The following is a 16,457-nucleotide window of genomic DNA, read 5'->3' as shown; positions in this document are numbered from 1 at the left end:
TGGGCATTGAGACCCTCTGGAAATGGCTGAAGAGAACATAATTACCCTGAATGTGCAGGGCCTGAATCTACAGATGAAACGCCGTTCGATACTGAGGAGGCTTTCAGAACTACAGGCATCTATAATATTCCTTCAGGAGACGCATCTCCTTCCCAAAGATGCAAGGAGATTGTCACACAGGGCCTTTCCCAAACAATACTTTGCATCCAGTGGGACGAAAACAAAGGGAATGGCAATTATGATAGGAGCTAAACTGATATTTAGAAAACAATTGCTTTACAGGGATCCAGAGGGAAGATATCTAGTACTCAAGGGCACACCGGAGGACTAGACATACACATTAGTCGCAATATACGGTCCTAAAGACAGACAGGACCTCTTCATGAAGGGGCTACTGTAGAAAATAGGGTGCTGGTGCGAAGGACAGGTAGTTATTGGAGGGGACTTTAATTACGTAATGGATCCTATATTGGATAAAATGGTTCCACCCACATCTACAGATGAGAGAAACCGTCAAGCTTTGGGGAAACTATTTAGAGAACTGGGGATACAATCCTGGAGATTCTTTCACAATTCTGAAAGAGACTATACTCACTACTTGGCAGTACGTAAGGGATATTCAAGAATAGACATGATTTTAGTCTCATCAACACTGAAATAGAAATCGGGATCAACCATCTCACCAACCACGCCGCGCTGACACTATAAATCGAAATGACCAAGGATAACCCAGAGACTCTGAAACACTGGAGATTAAATGAGCTGATCTTGGGGGGATATAGCCCTCAGGGCACATATGGAGAAAGTAATCTCTAACTACTTCAGAGAAAATCATACTGCGGAAACGGACTGGCGGGTGCTCTGGGATGCAGGGAAAGCGGTAGTCCGGGGAGAATTTATATCCCAAGCTGCAGCATATATCAGAGAGAAAGCGGTAATTAGGAAGAAATTGGAGGGGGAATTCAATACAGCAGAAATACAACATAAAAGTCGAGAGTCACAGAAAACACTGCAGGCGTTACGAAAGATCAGGGCACAGGTGGAAGCACATGTGGCAGAACATGCTGCACAAACTTTACTAAATACCAAACAAACATGCTACATTCAGGGAAGCAAGGCCAACTGTTTTTTAGCAGCCAAACTACGGAAACAAAAAACCCGGAAATGCTTCTGGGCTGCAAGTGCACTTTATAAATAAAAGAAATTTAATAAATAAATAAATAAATAAATATCATCCAATTTAAGGATGATCAAGGTACGCTAAATACAGCGGAAGGAGACAAAATAAGGGTTATGGAAAATGTCCATGCAGGCCTACTGAAACAAGAAGGGTTGGATCCGATTCCCCAGGTAAACTATATGGAGAAACTACAACTACCCCAGATAGCTAAAGAGGAAATGGAAATCTTGGAAAAACCCATTACGGCACAAGAGGTTAATGACGCAATATCATCCCTACTGAGTAATAAAACACAGAGTTCCGATGGTTTTGGGAACGGATATTACAAAACCTTCAGACTGCAGTTACTCACTCCTTTAACACGCCTTTTTAACACAATAAAGGAGAGGGGAGTGATTACAGAAGATATGGGGAAATCCACCACAGTATTAATCCTCAAACCAGGGAAAGACCCAACAGATTGCACTAATTATCGCCCTATCTCCTTACTAAACAGTGACGCTAAAATCTATGCCAAGTTCCTGGCAGGCATATTGACAAGGGTCCTGCCAGGGATAATTCATGAAGACCAAGCCGGATTCATTACCGGGAGACACACGCACGATAATATACGGAGGGCAATAACTATAATAGACCTGGTGACCAGAACTGGGCAAATATTTTCCAACGCAGCAATGGATGCACGGCAAGCTTTTGACAGTCCAGATAGGGGGTATCTGTGGAGAGTCCTGGAAGCATTTGGATGTGGCCCCGAGTTTACAAGGAGGCTGCCAGCAAATTCCCAATTACCCACAATGAGTTTCCTGGTTAATGGGTGATCTACGACCCAGATCAGAATCTTGAAAGGTATACGTCAGGGATGTCCACTGTCTGCTCTAATATTTGCCATGGCAATGGAACCACTGGCGGCGCTAATTAGACAAGACCAGAGGCTCCAGGGGGAAGTGAGTGGAAAAGAGACACATAAAATAGCGTTATACACAGATGACATGTTGCTATTCCTGAAAGACACAAAACTCTCCATGTCCAGGGTGATGGAGGGATTACAAGAATTTCCTACAGTCTCAAGGTTCACTATAAACGACACCAAGTCTAAGGCCCTTAATATAACCGAGGACCACAGAGAAATAATAGAACGGAGCAAGGGATATCCTCTGATCTGGGAAGGTAAGAGCATAGAGTACTTGGGGATACATTTAACGAGAGGGTATAAAGGTTTATATGGGGCAAACAAACCCCCCTTGTGGAAATACCTGGTGGAAGATCTCCATAGGTGGGATGCACAGGAACTCTCCCGGTTCACTCGTATAGCAGCTGTTAAAATGTCAACACTACCTAGGCCTGCTATCTGTAGTGGGTTCACTTCCGGTAGAAATACCAGCCATAGGATCAAAACCTTACAGTCCGAAATAATCTCCTTTATATGGCATAGGAAGGCACCAGAGATTCATAGGACAGTCTCACTTCGCCCAACATTTGCGGGGGCTGGGTGTCCCTGATGTGAAAAGATATATCCCGCGCGCAAATAGCGCCCATGTTGAAGTGGGCAACAGATGAGATACAAAAGGGCTGGTGCGAAATTGAACAGGGAGTCACATCTATCCCACTGAGAGTATTACATGCCATGAGAAATGGAACCCGAGGGGTGGGGGGACAACTACAAGAAGCAACCAAGATATCATGACGGGCATTGGAGCAAGTATTGAAAGGGAAAACAATATCTCAGGGATTAGGGCCTTATACCACAATGGCACATAATATCGATTTTACTCCGGGGCAGAAAGTAGCGTTTCGGGACACATGGGTAGGATCAACACCCCTGACATTGGGGGAGTTCTTCCACAATGGGAGCCCACTGCTTTTTGAGGAGTGCAAGCAGAAATTCTGCACAGGAGAGAGAGAATGGTATACGCATATATAGATTAGACATTGGATCTCTCAGAGGGAGGTAAGAGAAGCAGGCATAAGGGCGCCACTGGGATTAGAATGAACCCTTTGAGAAGGCCTGACAGCTAAAGGAATATCGAGATTGTATAGATTGCTGGATAGGGTACAATCGGGAGACAAGCTCCCACAGATGAATAGATGGGAAAGGGATCTTGGCCTCCCTATTACGGAAGAGGAATGGGATCAAATCTGGAGGAGAGCACACAGAATATCCAAAGGTACGGCCATTAAGGAAACAGCATATAAAATCTGTTATAGAAGGTACTTGACCCCCCCACAGCCTACATGGGATGAGCACGAACTATCCCTCTCTATGCTGGAGGCAATGTGGGGAAATAGGGGTTCTATGTCACATGTGGTGGACATGCCCCAAAGCCAAAACCCACTGGAAAGAGATTCTGGGTCACATAAAGGAGACCACAGGGGCACAATTACCATACTCACCAACTGTGATTCTCCTGGGGGTGGAAGCAGGGGGAGTTTATGCTTCAAGTGACGCCACTGCTGCCCTCATTACACAAGGGTGGAAAACAGTAGAGGGACCTGTACTTGCCTGGTGGTGGGTAAACAGTTGGAGAGTGCTCGCTATGGAGAAGGTATGCGCGTTGAGAGCCGGGACATACCAGAAATTTCTGACAGTCTGGCGGCTCCCTTTGCATGAGTATGTAAAGGACAGAGAGCGTCACTTTCATAAACCAACCGCGCTCAAGAATATACATGTGGTGTGAGTAGAATGGGGGAACGGACCTGAAAGAGAGGAAATGCCGGAAGAACAGTATCTAAAGCCTGCGTCTTGGGGTCAGGGGAGGAATGAAGGGTCAGGGGGGGAAGTTTTTGTTAATGTTCTTTGGTTATGATACACAAAGCCACATGGTCACAGAAGCCATGTAACAGGCCTAACAGTGACACCAGATGTCTTAACTGTATAATCTGATGGATCAATTTAAAAAGATCAACTATGTCCGTAATGTACAAGAAATATTTGATTTTGAGTGAATAAATAAAATTCTTTTTTTTAAAAAGGCCCTCAGACAGATAGGCACAAGGGCATGCTGTCAAAAGGCCCTCACACTGGGAGTCACAAGGGCATGCTGTAAAGAGGCCATGGACTGAGAGACACAAGGCCATGCTGTAAAGAGGCCCTCAGACTGATGGAAACAAGGGCATGCTGTAAAGAGGCCCTCAGACTGACAGACGCAAGCGCATAATGTAAAGAGGCCCTCAGACTGAGAGACACGAGGGCATGCTGTAAAGAGGCCCTCAGTCTGAGACACAAGGGCATGCTGTAGAAAGACCCTAACACTGAGAGGCACAAGGGCATGCTGTAAAGAGGCCCTCGGACTGATGGACACGAGGGCATGCTGTCAAAATGCCCTCAGACTGACAGACACATGGGGCATGCTGTAAACAGGCCCTCAGACTGAGAGACACAAGGGAATGCTGTAATGAGGTCCTCAGACTGATGGACACAAGGACATGCTGTAAAGAGGAAGATTTAGAGTTGATCCTAACCTCTGGCATGGCTCCAGGAAACCCTCCAGACCATGTTCTTTGCCTGCCAAGCCATTATAAAAGGGGAAAGACCATATGCAAATCAGGCTTGGTCCCACCCCAAAGGGGCAGGCCGCCCGAACTGCTAGGTCACATCCCTTCTGCACGAGACCACAAGCATCCCCAAACATGTTTCGGCCTTGTTTGGCTTCATCAGTGAGGAGTAGTTTGGGTCTCAAGACCCAGCAGTCAATCAATTTGGCCTTCTTCTGTTTGCAGACGACGCTGTACTAATCTCCAAAACCCAAACTGGTCTCCATAAACAGCGTCACCTTTTCACCGATATGTGTAGAGAGAAAGGTCTCGAGGTTGCCTATAAGAAAATTAAGACCATGCCGTGTCAAGGAAATAGAAGATCGATGAAGAAAATATAGAAAAGCTCTTACACTCAGACACATGAGGCGTGTTCTAGAAAAGCCCTCATACTGGTAGACACACTGGTAGGCTCTAGAAAGGCCCTCACACTGACATATACAATATGTTGTAGAAATGCTCTTACACTCAGAAGCAGGGGCATGTTCTAGAAAAGCCCTCACGCTGATAGACACACTGGTAGGTTGTGGAAAGGACCTCACACTGACAGACACACTGGTAGGCTCTAGAAAGGCCCTCACACCGACAGATACAATATGTTGTAGAAATGCTCTTACACTCAGAAGCAGGGGCATGTTCTAGAAACGCCCTCACACTGATAGACACACTGGTAGGTTGTGGAAAGGACCTCATACTGACAGACACACTGGTAGGCTTTAGAAAAGCCCTCAAGCTGACAGATACACTATGTTGTAGAAAAGCTCTTACTCTCAGAAGCAGGGGCATGTTCTAGAAAAACCCTCACACTGATAGACACACTGGTAGGCTCTAGAAAGGCAATTACACTGACAGATACAATATGTTGTAGAAATGCTCTTACACTCAGACACATGAGGCATGTTCTAGGAAAGCCCTCACACTGACAGATACAATATGTTGTAGAAAAGCTCTTACACTCAGAAGCAGGGGCATGTTCTAGTAAGGCCCTCCCACTGATAGACCCACTGGTAGGCTCTAGAAAGGCCCTCACACTGACAGATACAATATATAGTAGAAAAGCTCTTACGCTCAGAAGCAGGGGCATGTTCTAGAAACGCCCTCACACTGATAGACACACTGGTAGGTTGTGGAAAGGACCTCACACTGACAGACACACTGGTAGGCTTTAGAAAGGCCCTCACGCTGACAGATACAATGTGTTGTAGAAAAGCTCTTACACTCAGAAGCAGGGGCATGTTCTAGAAAAGCCCTCACACTGACAGACAAACTGGTAGGTTTTGGAACAGACCTCACACTGACAGACATACTGGTAGGTAGGTTGTTGAAAGGACTTCACACTGATAGACACACTGGTAGGCTCTAGAAAGGCCCTCACACTGAAAGATACAATGTGTTGTACAAAAGCTCTTACACTCAGAAGCAGGGGCATGTTCTAGAAAAGCCCTCACACTGACAGACACACTGGTAGGTTGTGTAACGGACCTCACACTGACAGACATACTGGTAGGTTGTGGAAAGGACTTCACACTGATAGACACACTGGTAGGCTCTAGAAAGGACCTCACGCTGACAGATACAATGTGTTGTAGAAAAGCTCTTACACTCAGAAGCAGGGGCATGTTCTAGAAAAGCAGTCACACAGACAGACAAACTGGTAGGTTGTGGAACGGACCTCACACTGACAGACATACTGGTAGGTTGTGGAAAGGACTTCACACTGACAGACACACTGGTAGGCTCTAGAAAGGCCCTCAAGCTGACAGATAAAATATGTTGTAGAAAGGCTCTTATACTCAGACACATGCAGCATGTTCTAGAAAAGCCCTCATACTGGTAGAAACACTGGTAGGCTCTAGAAAGGCCCTCACACTGACATATACAATATGTTGTAGAAATGCTCTTACACTCAGAAGCAGGGACATGTTCTAGAAAAGCCCTCACGCTGATAGACACACTGGTAGGTTGTGGAAAGGATCTCACACTGACAGAAACACTGGTAGGCTCTAGAAAGGCCCTGACACCGACAGATACAATATGTTGTAGAAAAGCTCTTACACTCAGAAGCAGGGGCATGTTCTAGAAAAACCCTCACACTGATAGACACACTGGTAGGCTCTAGAAAGGCCCTTACACTGACAGATACAATATGTTGTAGAAAAGCTCTTACACTCAGACATATGAGGCATGTTCTAGAAAAGCCCTCACACTGACAGATACAATATGTTGTAGAAACGCTCTTACACTCAGAAGCAGGGGAATGTTCTAGAAACGCCCTCACACTGATAGACACACTGGTAGGTTGTGGAAAGGACCTCACACTGACAGACACACTGGTAGGCTTTAGAAAGACCCTCACGCTGACAGATACAATGTGTTGTAGAAAAGCTCTTACACTCAGAAGCAGGGGCATGTTCTAGAAAAGCCCTCACACTGACAGACAAACTGGTAGGTTGTGGAACAGACCTCACACTGACAGACATACTTGTAGGTAGGTTGTGGAAAGGACTTTACACTGATAGACACACTGGTAGGCTCTAGAAAGGCCCTCACACTGACAGATGCAATGTGTTGTACGAAAGCTCTTACACTCAGAAGCAGGGGCATGTTCTAGAAAAGCCCTCACACAGACAGACAAACTGGTAGGTTGTGGAACGGACCTCACACTGACAGACATACTGGTAGGTTGTGGAAAGGACTTCACACTGACAGACACACTGGTAGGCTCTAGAAAGGCCCTCAAGCTGACAGATAAAATATGTTGTAGAAAGGCTCTTATACTCAGACACATGCAGCATGTTCTAGAAAAGCCCTCATACTGGTAGACACACTGGTAGGCCCTAGAAAGGCCCTCACACTGACATACACAATATGTTGTAGAAATGCTCTTACACTCAGAAGCAGGGGCATGTTCTAGAAAAGCCCTCACGCTGATAGACACACTGGTAGGTTGTGGAAAGGATCTCATACTGACAGACACACTGGTAGGCTCTAGAAAGGCCCTCACACCGACAGATACAATATGTTGTAGAAAAGCTCTTACACTCAGAAGCAGGGGCATGTTCTAGAAAAACCCTCACACTGATAGACACACTGGTAGGCTCTAGAAAGACCCTTACACTGACAGATACAATATGTTGTAGAAAAGCTCTTACACTCAGACACATGAGGCATGTTCTAGAAAAGCCCTCACACTGACAGATACAATATGTTGTAGAAAAGCTCTTACACTCAGAAGCAGGGGCAGGTTCTAGTAAGGCCCTCCCACTGATAGACCCACTGGTAGGCTCTAGAAAGGCTCTCACACTGACAGATACAATATGAAGTAGAAAGGCTCTTACACTCAGAAGCAGGGGAATGTTCTAGAAACGCCCTCACACTGATAGACACACTGGTAGGTTGTGGAAAGGACCTCACACTGACAGACACACTGGTAGGCTTTAGAAAGGCCCTCACGCTGACTGATACAATGTGTTGTAGAAAAGCTCTTACACTCAGAAGCAGGGGCATGTTCTAGAAAAGCCCTCACACTGACAGACAAACTGGTAGGTTGTGGAACAGACCTCACACTGACAGACACACTTGTAGGTAGGTTGTGGAAAGGGCTTTACACTGATAGACACACGGGTAGGCTCTAGAAAGGCCCTCACGCTGACAGATACAATGTGTTGTAGAAAAGTTCTTACAGTCAGAAGCAGGGGCATGTTCTAGAAAAGCCCTCACACTTACAGACAAACTGGTAGGTTATGGAACGGACCTCACACTGACAGACATACTGGTAGGTTGTGGAAAGGACTTCACACTGACAGACACACTGGTAGGCTCTAGAAAGGCCCTGAAGCTGACAGATAAAATATGTTGTAGAAAGGCTCTTACACTCAGACACATGCAACATGTTCTAGAAAAGCTCTCACACTGATAGACACCAGGCTATGATGTAGAAAAGTTGTTACAGCCATAAGGGCATAGTCTAGAATGACCTTGACACTGACAGACGCTTAGGCTTAGGCATTCTGTAGGTATGCTTACACACTGACACAAGGTGTCCTGTAAAATAGCCCTTAACACTGACGGACACAAGGACATGCTTTAGAAATTCCCTCACACTGACAGACCTGATGGCAAACTAACCAATTGCACTAACAATGTCCCCCTCTGCATACACCTCTGAAACCCCAAACCAAACACAACCACAAACTTACAGCACAACAGACCGCAAAAACTTCACTACATTGCAACAACAAAACAAAAAACACACATAGACTTGCACAACAGTACACAATGACTACCGGCTGCAAAACACCCCGGGCCCAGCCAACGGGCCCACCGAGCTGAGGCCGCCAACAGCACATCACTGCTCTCTTGCACTTTTCCAGCCCCTTCCCACTAACCCCCCTTCCCTCCTCTTTCAGAGCCGCCAGAGCGCCAGGGGACCACTCCGGTGGTGATAGTGCGCGGTACAAATGTCCTTTAACATTAACATGCTTCAGAAATGCTCTCACAGTGTGTGGCCCTTTGTGTCTGAGGGGCCTACAGTGCAGATCTTTGGGTGCGCTGGTGTTTACATTATTGTTCATTGACTAGCCCACAGTGCTGTGAAATGGTGCATGCAGTGAGGAAGGAAAGCCCAGGGGCAACACGTTTGTCTTGAACGCAAGACAACGCAGCGCAACACAGGTTTGAATCCTGACCCCGCGCTTAGAAACCACTCGCTGGTATTAAATGCGTTATAAAAGAACAATTATAATTAACAATTGTTTCTTAAACTTGTGTGGTGAGACTAATGACAAACATGCAGGGCCCCTTTACAGGAACCCTGAGCTGTTCATCGAATGCACTCGCCGACAATATATTACATTATCAGAGCATTACATTATCTCCTCCCATCCTCCCACTGCAGCCCTGCTTCAGTGTGTGGCCATGCACTCTGAGGGGCGGCCACTCACGTGATTGCTCTGTGCAACCACCGCAATCACCTTGCAGTCAGTCAACTCTGGGCTCTGGCACTTCTGCCAATGGCATATCTCTCTCTCTGAGGTCTGCCAGGTTATGGTAACGCCTAACCCTTCAAGCTTCATGGGTATTCTTGGGCACATCGAAAGGCACTCGCGCAACCACTCCCGGCCTCATTTCAGCACTTCCTGCTAAGTACTAGAAACTACCCGCACAGGTGCACGCGCTTGTTCGCAGCAGTGTTAAGCCTTTGCCCTTTACTGAACACTACGAGAAAAGGACATTCGGAGAAACTGCATTCCCCGTTTGATAGCCAAACTATAGAACTCAATCCCGAAGGAAATAAGAACGACCGAATATCACTGTACTTTCAGAAAACAACAGAAAACCTGGCTATTCGACTCACTGAGGCAAGCATAAAAACAGGCACCTTCCACAACTCTTACCCACGGCCCCAAGGCAATCAGGGGAGACCACAGATCCTGGAGCCGACAATAAAACAACCACACGGTACTAACTACTAACTGCCCCTGCTACCCGCTCCTCTCCAGCATACCTCCCACACACCTCACACGCCCTAATGGGCCAGCCTTTACTACACACATAACACACATCTGCATAAAAGAACAAACTGCTGCAAACAAACAAACCCAGACACTGGACGTTACTCCTCCGGACACAATAACCCCAGTGCTCACTGTCCCAGCACACTCACAATACTGACATGCTTAGACGCCAGGTCCTCCTGGTTCTGCAGGCACCAACAGAAGAGCACCGCCTAGACTTGGGAGGATAGCTCAGGGGCAAAGTGTTCGCCTTGGAAGTAAGACGACACGGAGCAGCACAGGTTTGATTCCCGGGTCTGCGCTTAGAAACCTCTGAGTATTAAGCGTGCTATAAATAACCGATCATAACCTTTATCCTATCCCTCTACCCTCGCATTTTCTTACAGAGCCACGTGAGCGCCTGGAGACCATGCAAATGGCAGCGGTGCGCGGTATAAGTTAACATAAGTGCTTTGCTATGTATGTTCTGCACTGGCACTACAGGCAGGCAACCTACCCATGGCCGAGGGCGTATATGTCACTCTGGACACGCCTCTGCACTGTTAGACCACTATGCTGGTAAACAGTACACACATCTTTCTGCATAGCATAACCTAACGGGCATGTTGCCATGCATGTGAGAAGCTTCTGGAAAGCCCGGCAGAGAGGAAAGCGGCCTCACAGTGCCAAGCGGAAGGGCACGTGCTGTAGAATAGCCGCTAAGCAGATACCACACAAGCAGACCTTGTGCCAGGCAGCTGCAGTGCCCGTCCGCTGTCGGCAGCCCACTGGGGCTGTGGTGCCTGTTCCCCCTCGTCGCTGTCTCCTGCAAAGCCCAGGGCTCAGCGACAGCGTTCTGCGGGATTAATCGCCTGCCCTTGGAAACAGCGTATAAACACACCGGGGCAGCCGCAGCTTTTGGTGGGTGCCCCTGGCGCGACCCAGCGTGGCAGAGACAGCTGGCGGGCATCAACAAGTCATCACTGCGTGATGCACGCCCAGACGGACGCTGCCACCTGATCCCCTGTCCACCGTTCTCTGGTGTCTCTGCATGGCCTCTGCAAATCAAAGTCGAGGGTGCACGAGGGTGGACGGCGTGCGCCCACATATCTCGCCGGGGCAACGCTCTCCCCCTTGGATGGTTTTGAGGTTGGCTGTCACAGAAGGGGAGTGCTTCTCTTTAAAGGACCTGCGTACGTTCAGCTGCTAAGACCAGGGGTGGACTGGGAACTAAAAGAGGCCCTGGAAATAATTACTGGTGACCAAAAGAGGCCCTGGAAATAATGTTCAAAGTGGCCCCATATGACACATTTTCAGCAAGCCCAATGCTTTTCCTATGAGAACATTTGGAAATACCACACAAAAGAGGCCCAGGGTGCAGAGGCCCACCGGGAAATCTCCAGAGTTCCCTATAGGCAAGTCCACCCCTGGCTAAGACTAGTGCTTAGTGAAATCTCGCGCTGTGAAATGTCCCCACTGGACGGCATGAAAGTGTGATCAGAACGAGTGTAACACGTCTGTTTCGGTTTTTGCTGGTTAGGGAAGATTTACATTCAAGTTATGTGGATTCAATTCTGCTCGAATTTACTTGGCTGCAGAGTTTTAGGAACATCTCATTACCCAAGCTGTTTTTCAAATGTTCATGATGTGTTGCACCCATTGATCTTGTGCGCTTTCTTCGATTCCCAAAGATCAATTGATGACTGTGTGAAATTCGAACAGCCGCACGGTGGGTGTTCACCCTGGGATTTCTTTGAACATTTTAATTAATAAATGTAATGATGGTAGGCCAACCTCAATAAAATGTGGGGGGCTAATCCGCACACATTCTCCTATGCTCACACCACTACAAACACATAGATCTGTGTACTCTGGGTGGACACAGCCCCCTGTCATATTTAGTTGGAATGTGACAGCAGGAGTACACCATGTAATCTCCAGGAAAGGGGGGACCACGCTTCCCCACTTCCATAGCCAGCCTGATTAACTAAAAAAGGCTCCATGATCTGCCCTGTTCTTTGGTTAGGTGCTGCTGCTGGTGGCAGTGATTAATATACCAATTAGAGGCTACTTCAAACAGGCCCACATGGGGTCTGGCTGCAGAGGTTAACAAAGGAAACAGGAAACCCACCAACCTTTCATATGTAACTGTGTCAACCTGAAGTCATCTTCCACCCTCAGTATCAATGACAGTGAGATGCCATCTCTCCGACTGTGTGTTTACAGTAGGCCACCCCAGTAAGAGGACCCCATTCATAAGGGACGAGAATGTGGTTTGCAGGAGCTAGAGAGTCTAGTCTCACCGCAGCTTCAAGGGCGATCTACCGCTTTAATCAGGAACCACAGGGAGACCCATCAACCAGAGAGACTCTTTGTTCAACAACAGACATAAAGTAGGCTTAGCCTACACCAATCACTGTGGCCCACTTGGCTTTAAACGAGGGCTGAGCCCCTCTTTTGGCAGATCATCTGAAGACTTCACTGGAAGTTACAAAGAAGAACTCAACCTTGGACCCTTACTGAAGGTAGAGTCTGCCTTACAGCTCCCACCAGTGAAGGAAGACTAGGATTTCCAAAGAGGGAAGCAAGATCCCTCCCCTAAACATCTCCCAGGGAACAGGAAACAGAGGGAGATACCGAATCTAGAGGACCTTCCAGCAGCTCCAGAACCAGTACCCAGCCAGCACACAGGGGTTACATGTGATTTCAACAAATTAAATTACAGACAATGATGTAATCAATGTTTTTTAATTATTGGGGGGTCCCCCACATACCGCCTGTTTCCCTATGCTTTTACACCCACCCCAACTCCCTCCCCACGCGTTCTAACCCATTACCCCACCCCATATACATTTTAAACAAAAAATACAATATTTTTTGTTATAACATTTTCGTTATTACAGCAGTCTCTGTAATTTAATTTGTTAAAATCACTGCATATTCACACAGCGTGCCCTGCTAGGCTCTGCAGCAAGCTCCCTGGAAAGTGAGGGCCAGAAGGGCTCTGAACCTAAAATCAAGGACAAGGCAGCTGCCTGCAACACACGCCTCTGCTTCGGGCCATCCGCTGGAAACTATGGCACAAGCCCATTGAAGAAGCTGGGAGAAGTACAACAACAAGCACCTACCACCGTCCACCTCAAATGACATTTTCGAGCCTGTCGAGGTCCTCAATCTGCAACCGACAGCAACGCTGACCGTTGACAAGCCGCTGTCGCTTAAAGACATCCGAAAGGTCTCGACCAGTGCTTCAGACCCACTGAACAGCACTAAGACAACAATTCTTGACCCTGAGCTGCCGTGTAGGATGGATTGGGGTTGAAAGTCCGGATTAGAAATGTTGAAATGTTTCAAAATAATCTTCGGTATTTTCTCCCCTGAACATTACTGACTTGGCCCAAACGTCTTTCCACTCCCCTACCCACACCCCCAACACACCCCTACCCAACCCCCCACCTCCCACACCCCTACTTACATTGCATTCTGACTCACTGTGTCCCTGCAACGCCTGTTCCCTTTCACTTCCGTGATAGTCCTTTCCTTCTAGTTTTCTCTTTGTTTTTTTGGGAACATCTGTGGGGTTGTCCCCCGCAACCCCTGCACACAATATAGTGAGAACGGGTCGGGGGACACCCCCACAGTCCTTTTAAAACAAATGTTGCGATGGCTGTGGGGAACACCCCCGCAACACCTGCTCACAATACAGTGAGCAAGGGTGCGCGGGACATCCCTGCAGCCCCCAGCTAAAGACATCCGAAAGGTCTCGACTTCTGCTTCAGACCCGCCGAACATCACTGAGACAACGATTCCTGACCCTGAGTTGCCGTGTAGGACGGATTGGGATTGAAAGGCCGAATTAGAAATGTTCGATGGAGAAAAGACCGAAGATTATTTTTTCGAAATAATCTTCGGTCTTTTCTCCCCTGAACATTACTGACTTGGCCCACACCCCTACCCACACCCCAACCCACATCCCATCACACCCATTCCCACCCCCCCCAACCCCACCCCCCCACTTACCTTGCATTCTGACTTGCTGTGTCCCTGCGACGCCTGTTCCCTTTCACTTCTGTGATCGGGACCCGGTGCCGCAGGGTCCTTTCCTTTTAGTTTTTTTGGGACAGCTGCAGGGGTGTCCCTCACAACCCCCGCTCACAATATAGTGAGCAAGGGTGCAGGGGACACCCCTGCAGCACTTTTTTTTGGGATGGCTATGGGGGACACCCCTGCAACCCCCGCTCACAAAATAGTGATCAAGGGTGCGGGGGACACCCCCGCTGCCCCCAGCACCGAAAGCATGATCTGGTCGAACTTTTCGGCCGTTTGGATTTTTCGAACGGCTGAAATTCGCCTAAATCACGCATTCAGTCATTTTTTTCCCAAACATTTTGGATGAAATCGTGTAGGCCAGCCTGCAGCCATTTGTCCAACTTTGCTCCCCAAACTGTCTTGCCGCCTGAAGCCGACTCGACCCTGTGAAGCACCAAGAACATCTTCAGCAAAATGCACATTGTGGCTCTGTCCCCCTGGTCCTTCCCTGAAGGCCCCTAGTGACATTTTTAAGACCCATTGTTCCCTTTGTGCTAAAGCCAAGACCCCTTATCAAATTGTTGTTATTATCCATACAGACTAGCGTCCTGTCAGTATCCAGAGTGCACGACTTTTCCTTCCTTCTTGAAACTGTCTGTCCTCCACATTTCTTTACAGAGTGGGTTGTATTTCGTAGTGTTGCTAGATTGCCTGCTGTGAATAATAAAGCAAATATTTTTAATACAACGTTGACTGGACACTCCTCTTATCATTGGGTAACAATTGTATTTTTGCTGTGTTGCAACTAGCCACCGATCCTCGACCTTGAGGAGATAAGCCTACCGTTCCGTCCACGTTACTAAAATTGGACAAGGAGGTTCAAAATGGGCTTGTGTTTCCAATCTGTTCGGAGCCCTTCTGGTGTACTAGAGGTGTGGGGCTGATTGATGGTTTAGAAACTGATAATCATCCCTGGACCACTGGTGCCCCGGACGTTGATTCGTCATAATGAACCTTGCAGGTTTCACTTCAAGCTATGTCTACTTCCTGGGACGTCAGGTTGCATAATTTAATTTCACTAACACTCAACATTCATGCAGCACAAACCGCAAAAGTTATTATATCTGGGAACTAAGATAATAGGTTTTTACTTGTCACCATAATAGAACGCATCGTATGCACTTCAGAAAATGAAAGATGAGGTGTCAAGACCTTTGGCCTGTAGGTTACCTTCCGATATCTGCAGTAGGCACATGAATCCACTGAGCTGCCTTACTTGGACTGCAACCTGTAAACAGGGCTGGCTGTAGTTGTGTGAGGGCTCGTGAGGGCCCATTCCCAAATGATGTTTGGGGGGCCCTAGCCCACAGCTCGGAAAACCCTTCTTAGCAGCTATGGGGTGCATAGATCGCAATGGAGGCTTGTGTATAGTATCAGCCCCCCTTGCTGTGGTAAAATCCTAGATAAAGGAATACAGGGATGGGGTGAACAGCTGCAGATTATCAAAGGACATGTGTATTGCCCTCTGCACAGTATAACAAAAAAGCAGCCATTGGGGAGCTGAAACCAGACAGCCAGGTGCTAATGTAGTCAACAGCCTGAAGAATAAAGACAATGATGCAATGCACACCAGCAATACCGTGAGGCCGAGTGGGGGTGCAGGGTGTGCCTAAGGGTGTCAGCCAAAGGGCAGCCTGTAACATGCGTGCTGCAAAGCAAACCTTTAATGTACTCAATTAAAGAAGCATTTCACTTTATGACAAAACTGCTAAGGTGGGGGCAGCAGTCCCATCCATCCGCCCGAGTCCCTTCTCAAATGAAAGAGTTGAAAGGCCCTGGCGCCGTCCCTGCATATGACCTGTAGGTGAAATACCCAACGTACTCGACACTGATATTTGTAACCTTCTTATGGTGCTTGTTCTGGCAGCTTGAACTAGGAATTAGCCTTCAGAGGTGCCAGCTGAGCCCATGCTGAGACTTGCAGGCTGGAACTAATGATGCCCAAAGGAAGCAGAACTGCACGAAATGTGTGGTAGAGACTCAATCAAAAGAAGGAAGGTACTCACTCAGTATGAGGGGTGCATAAGAGGGAAGGTCGGGCATGGCTGAAAGGTATGCCAAGTGCTTGGGGAGATGGTGCAAGGCTTGAACAGAAACTGAGAGAATGAGGGTGCATGGGAAACATATCCCCCCCAATGTTCTGAGAGGCGGTGACGTGACCC

This window comes from Ambystoma mexicanum, chromosome 9 (assembly GCF_040938575.1).
Source record: "Ambystoma mexicanum isolate Mex_15411 chromosome 9, UKY_AmexF1_1, whole genome shotgun sequence".
NCBI classification, from domain to species: Eukaryota; Metazoa; Chordata; class Amphibia; order Caudata; family Ambystomatidae; genus Ambystoma; species Ambystoma mexicanum.
The sequence above is the reverse complement of the archived record's forward strand: the minus strand, read 5'-3'. Positions refer to the sequence as shown.